We start from the raw sequence: 7,087 nt of genomic DNA, 5'->3' as shown, positions 1-7,087 counted from the left end.
ATTGGTGTCATGATTTGTGACATTGCTCACCAATTCTCTTCCCTTTACAAAGAAAATGGATAGTAAGAATCTTAAAATTTGAAAATAGATCCTAATGTTTTAGACCAGGATGATCAACGAAAGAAAAGGGCAAAAACCCAATGCTAGATTTGGAATATGCGAATGAAGTGTTTGTTTGGGTTTGTAATTTTAAAACGTGGGACGTGAAAAAAAAAAAAAAAAAAAAAAAAAGAAGCATAGTTAAGCGTTTGATAAAATCACATTTTAGCCTTTAAAATCGTGTGATTTTAAAAATGCACTTCCAAACGATATATTTTTTACGATTTGATTTAAAATTGCAGTTTTGTATATATGCAAAATCACAAAACTATACGCACTCAAACTAATGCTTAATTAATTAGAGCCAATAATAAAAGGACACGCATAAATGGGAGCCAATAAAGAAAAGCAGACAAAAAGGTTTAGTGGTATGTTATGAGCCAATGCGACTGCGATGCATTAAAGCCTGAGGCAACATTGTATCGTGGATTAAAAAAAAACCATGTTTCCCCAGGTTGTCATTTGAAATCATAATCATAATCAGGTTATCAACACCTGATTATGACACCGAATAATCCTACGTCATTAGTGGAAAATATGGCCCTAACAACAGATCATTCTTTAATGTCTTTTTTGTGTGTCTATATACGTAATATCGATCTCTTCCTCTCTCCTATATTTTTATACTACTTTTAAATATTAATTGACGTCAAACATCTCAGCAAATTTTAAAAATAGGATGGAAAATTGCCGATTCTCACGTAAATTCAATGGTGTATTCTTTTATTATGCGGAGATGAGTGAAAGATGAGACGAAAAATGATTCTTATCAAATGTGCAGGAAGGCGCTTGTTTCATTACCTTGGTTCTCGCAAGGGTTTAGGAAGAGTTGGTCATTCTATAGCCTTTTGCTTTGCCTCTTTTTTTTTTTTTTTTTTTTAATTGAAAAGGTAGGAAGGGGCGACCAGTGTAGTTTTCCCCCTTGGGCGTTACCATCGGGGTTTCCACCCGCTGTGGAATGTCCGGTTTGAGCCATAGCTACTGCCTGGGAAGGCGAGCCCGTCACCACAACCCCACAAAGGTGTGAGCCAGTAGAGCCCCTTCAAAGTAGCATCTGGTTCACGCATCTACTACCGCAAGCGGATTCGAACACGTGACTACTAGGATGAAAGGAATTCTTCTACCAACTCAACTACCACCCTTGTGGTTTTTTTGCTTTGCCTCTTATTGTAGCCATTTCCCATTTGTGGCCACTTTGGTTCTCTTAATGGGCCGAATTATTTATCTGATCTATTTCTGTTGGTTACTTTGTTACTTTGTATTTGTATCGTCGTGGAGTTATTTAGGGTTGTTGTTTGGGTTGCTTGCCAAAATAAAAAAACTAAATAAAAATTAAAAACTTAAGAAAAAAAATTATCTTTAATTTTTTTTAAAAGATAGATCATGGGGTGGCCGAACCACCCCTAGGTGTTGGAGGTGGCGGCCAGTCCACCCTCAGGTGGTTCAAGGCGGCTGATCTATGCTATAGGGGGTGTTCAATCACCACCCCATAATTTTTTTTTTTCCTTTCTTTATTTTTGTTCGTATTTTAGATTTTTTTTTAAAATTTTTTAAAATTTGATTAGGGAAAACTTCACTTTGGCCCCTTGAACTTCTACTCATTTTGACAAACCTCGTCTGATCTTTCACAACTCTCACTTTAGACCTTTGAACTTTCAATTTCTATCACTTTGGACCATTCTGTTAGTTTTCAACATTAAAGTCAAGTGGAATGAATTTTTGTGCCCATTATATCCTCACATGAAACAAAGAAAGAGGACAGAGCCTTATTACAAGCAAAAATAGGAAAGAAAAAAAAAAAAAAACGTACAGGGAAAATAAAAGACAAAAACAAAAATACAACCAAATAAAAGGAACAAATAGAAGAAATGTATAGGGAAAAAAAACTAATGGAAATACAAGCAAAAACAGACAAAATCGAAAATACAGGAAAAGCACACTATGGGGAAGACTGACAGCTGAGAGGAAGCCGATCGTATGCTGGCCGAAAATTGACGCAGAAATGTTGAAAGCTCATCGTGGGGGGACGCGAGAAAAGACCAGTAGCAGATGGTAGGCGGCAAAGCGGGTGAGGAGGAGATCGGCGACGCACTCAAAACCGGAGGGGAGAGTTTGAGTGAAACCCCATGGGTGGCACCAACACAAAGTGCCAAACAAGCAAAAAACCAAACAAACAAACATGAAATTAAAACATCTAAACCCAAGCAAACAAATAGGAAAAACAAGAAGCAAAAACGCAGGAAAAAGAACCAAAACAAGAAAGAAAAAGGCAGAAAACACCCAAATCCCAAAACAGAAGTCTCGTCGGAAGGAGGCTAGTCAGATCCGGCAGAAAAACAGACGAGAAGGCAAGGCGACGAGATGACGGAGCAGAGCTTGAGAATAAAAAAAGGCTGAGCTAAAAGGAGGAAAGGGACAGAAGAAACGAGACACAAGATGGGAAAGGGGCGGAAGAGAAGGAGGAAAGCAATGCACAAAGGTTAGGGAGCATCAAGTAAATTGCCTAGCGCAAAGGGTTGCGGGCGAGGGGAGGAGGGTAGGCGGCAAAGGCCACCCCTCCTCCCCACCTGTGCGGCGCTCACTCGAATAGGGCTAGGTTTTTTTTTTTTTTTTTTTTTGGGCTGAGTTAGATTTTTTCTTAGTTGCAAGTCAGCTTTACTCACCCAACTATAAATATGTAGTAGGCAGAATATGGGCCTCACACGTTGAAAAATGATTGAGAAAGTCCAGGCCCAGTCACTACCCCATGCAGGCAAGCACAGCCTAATTTGCCGAAAGGTTAGCACCCCACTAGTTCACACTTGGTCTCAGTTTCACAAGTGGCAGAACATCTTAATTTGCGATGAACAGATCAACTAAAATGAAGTATATTTAATATTAATTACATGAAATTATCTATAAAAAAAAAAAGAAAAAAAAAAGAAAAAAAAAAGTGGTATTTTTCATTAAAAACTTTTTATTTTTATTTTTTTTAATCTCTTTAAGATCTTTGGAAAGTGAAAATAAGAAATTTAAAAATATTGAACTTTAAATGCATACCTATACAATAGGATTTTGCACAACAACAAATTAAATCTTTTTTTTTTATTAAATAAGTCGATAAATTGATTTTAAAAAATTATAATTCCTAACGAAAAGCCAATACTCAGGTACTTATAATAAGGTTCACACAAGAGTGAAATAAATAGATAATCACAACCGAACATTCATTTGTTACAATAACTTGCTTGTAGCAAAAACATTAGTGATAAGATAAGTAATTTCTTAAAATAAAAAATATAGTTACGTATAATAATAATTTAAGTGTCCACTGATCACACTCATACATAAATATTTAGATAGAAATTAAAAATTACCAAAAGCAATATGGATTCACTGAATTTTGCAAGATGAAGTACTATTGGAGTCTTATTAATTTTGACAAATTACAGGTAATATACATTGGTGTGTACTGTCTTCCTCACACTTGTTTATAGAATAGTTCAATTAATAAAGCAATGCACACGAAAAAAAATATCACTTTGATCATCGTAAAAAACAAACAAACAAACAATATTTGATATTATTACCCATAATACATATTTTCTATTCTAATTTTTGGGGTAAGTAATATTAATAGACTAAAAAAAAAAAACAAACAAACAAACAAACAAAATGCTACTAAAAACACCCAATTTGGACGAAGATCCACTTTTCAGACTAGAATATATATATATAATGGTCTTCAAACCAAAATGAACGTTGACAGGTGCAAGTACAGACTACATAAGCGAAACAACCTTATATTAGTATACAATGTATAGCAATTCTAGCAAAACCTAATTAAAGCTCAGTTTGTTTCGGAATAAAATAATTTCTGAAAAATATTTGTTGTCTCTTTGAGTGTTTGGTGCAAGGGAAAATAATAGTCAACGAAAAAACATTTTAGATTTCATTGAAAAAAATATTTTTAACTTTTGAAAACCGTAAACTATTTTTCAAGTTTGAGCACATCAAAATGAGAACCACAACTACAAAGAGGATGATGATAGAGGTTGGATCGAAGCCACTTGTGGAAGGCACCAGCACAATGTTTGTAAAACACCTCAATGATAGAATTTTCTTTACTTTCTCTAACAAAAAAAATCAAAACTCTTTTAACCTTCATATCACATCAATCAATTCTTTTCTCAATCTTTTTAATATTGACATTTTTTAGTAGTTTAGAAAAAGCATTTTGAAGCGAAATTGACAATAAAATAATAAATTGAGAGTGGAATATAAAGTAATGTTATATGTGTTTTTTTGTATTTTTCTTATGTTCTCCAAAAAGTATATAACTTTTAAAATCATTATTAATTAAAATCTAATAATTACACATCACACATTTAATAATTTAAAAGTTACATTAATTTTTAAATATACAAGAGGGATACGATAAGAACATGTCCCGAGAATAAATGTACTTTTTCCTCGCTTCTTCATTGGTGCAGGGTTAGAGTGACATGCATTTGAGGATGGATTAATAGCCACAATACCGACCATCCAAGTACCGTGGTTGTCACACACACTGCTTGGGGCTCCTAACCAAGTCTTTTTGCACTTATATACCGCTTCGTGTGGCCTTTGGAGTGGCCCAGAACCTTTTTGAAACTATTGCCTACTGTTACCATTTGTATTTGTGTTTTTCTATGTATTGCCTTTTCGGTTTGGGTCTTGTTATTTGAGAACCCACTCCACTTTGTTTGTTCCTTTATCAAACTGTATTAAACTAATCTATTTAGTTAGTTTTACAGTTTAGGAAGATGATTAGATAGCAACTGGTTAGTTATTCTTCATGCACGTGTGCATCACATGTAATGAAAGCAGTTAGATTAGTTTCTGATTAATTAGCTTGATAATCTTGTATAAAAACAGAGTTTAATGTAATCACATATACATTCATTCATTCAATAAGAAAAGAGAATTAGTTCTTCTCTCTGTTTTCTTGTTATGGTATCAGAGCCAGGTTCAATTGGCTGTGGCCCACCGTCACCCATTGTCGCACGTGTTGGCTTGGATATCCTCCCGCCACATGTGAGGGGGCATGTTGGAAGAAGTCCCACATTGCCTGGGTATTAAGGAGATTGGTCATTTACAAGGTAAGGGGAAACCTTAACTCTTAAGCTAGCTTTTGGGTTGAGTTAGGCCCAAGACCCATTTCTAATATGGTATCAGAGCAGTGAGAGTTCCTGCCTTCCTCTGTTTTCCATTCTTCCGCCATTAAACTTCCTTCAAAGCTTTTCCTCTATTTTTCATTTTCTTTTCTTTTCTCTTAAACAATCTCCTACAATGGGCGATGATATTTTGGTTTCTGCACCCTCTGCAGCCCCTCATGAGACTTCTGTAGAAAGTCCATATTTTCTTCACCATGCAGACAGTCCTGGTACTGTTCTTGTTTCTCAACAATTGAATGGTGACAACTTTGTCACATGGAAACGATCAATGGATATGGCGCTGGTGGCCAAGAACAAGTTTGGTTTTGTGGATGGAAGTCTTCCCAAACCATCCGTAGGTGATCCTAACCTGCATTCTTGGTGCGTTGCAATAATATGGTTTTGTCATGGTTACTAAATTCTGTTTCTCGAGAGATTGCAAATAGTGTCATGTTCCTCAACACTGCATCTGCTGTTTGGAGTGATCTGACTGAGAGATTTAGCCACAGCAATGGACCATGAGTATTTGAATTGAAGAGATCATTGTCCTCTCTCCAGCAAGGTACAAATTCTGTAAGTACATATTTTACTCAGCTTAAAAGTTTGTGGGATGACCTCTCTAGCTTTCGTCCTCCTCCTACTTGTACTTGTGGTGGTTTGAAAATTCTTCTTGATTTTCATTCTCAAGAATATATTTTTCAGTTCTCATGGAATTAAACGATTCTTTTTCCAGTGTTCAAGGTCAAATCCTTCTGATTGATCCTCTTCCATCCATTAATAAAATTTTTGCTATGGTTCTTCAAGAAGAAAGACAACGTTTGGTTGCTTTCTCTCGTACCACTCCTTTGTATTTTGAGCCTACTGCCTTGATTTCCAAAGCCATTCATAAACCTCCACCTCGTTTCTCTAAGCCATATAACCGCAGGGAACGCCCCACTTGTACTCATTGTGGTTTCTTTGGCCACACAATTGACAAGTGTTACAAGTTACATGGCTATCCACCGGGTTACAAACCAAGAAGCCAAATTAATTACTCTACTAACTCTGCTAATCAAGTTCAAGAAACATCTCAAGCAGAACCTATACTGCATATTACTCCATAGCAGTGTCGTTAGTTGCTTGATCTGATCAAACCACAAGAGAATCCGAATCATGATGTGAGTTATGCCAATCATGTAGGCCCTGCTTCATCTACTCAAGATCATTTGTTTTCAAACATGGCAGGTAATATTTCATCTTCATATTGTAGTTCTTTGAACCAACAATATTCTGTCTTTTCATCTTTGCATTCACAAATGCATGTTCAAACTTCTGTTTGGATTATAGACACAGGGGCTATAGATCATATGGTTAGTTCCATATCATTTTTCACTTCTATTACTGCAAAAGTGTCTAGAAATGTTAAGTTGCCTAATGGTTAGTTTGTTGAAGTCACTCACATAGGGACTGTCAAAATTTCTGACTCTTTCATTCTATCTAATGTCTTGTGTGTTCCATCTTTTTCATTCAACCTCATTTCTGTTAGTAAACTTCTTCACAATGTTCATTGCTGCATTATTTTTCTTTCTGGACATTGTTTCATACAGAACTTACTCACTTTGAGGACGATTGGTTTGGGTGAAGAGAAGAGTGGTTTGTTTCATCTATTGCTGCCTAAATCAAGGAGACATTCACCTGCTGTCCAGACTTTCATTCCACCTAGAGCTAATGTTTTTGCTTTAAGTCCTTTTAAAAATTCAGTTTCTGATGTTTGGCATTTTAGGTTAGGCCACATTTCCAATTCCAGAATCAAACTTTTACACGATTCTATCCCT

At 35.7% G+C, this 7,087-nt stretch overlaps 1 pseudogene; it reads left to right on the top strand.

Moving 5' to 3' along the window:
• The first annotated feature begins 5,409 nt into the window (after nt 1-5,409).
• LOC148589892 (uncharacterized) lies at nt 5,410-6,376 on the top strand (annotated as a pseudogene).
• Nucleotides 6,377-7,087: the final 711 nt, after the last annotated feature.

The sequence above is a fragment of the Corylus avellana genome, chromosome 1, assembly GCF_965113065.1.
Source record: "Corylus avellana chromosome 1, dhCorAvel1.hap1.2, whole genome shotgun sequence".
In the NCBI taxonomy this organism is placed as follows: Eukaryota; Viridiplantae; Streptophyta; class Magnoliopsida; order Fagales; family Betulaceae; genus Corylus; species Corylus avellana.
This window is presented reverse-complemented; position numbering and strand designations above follow the sequence as displayed.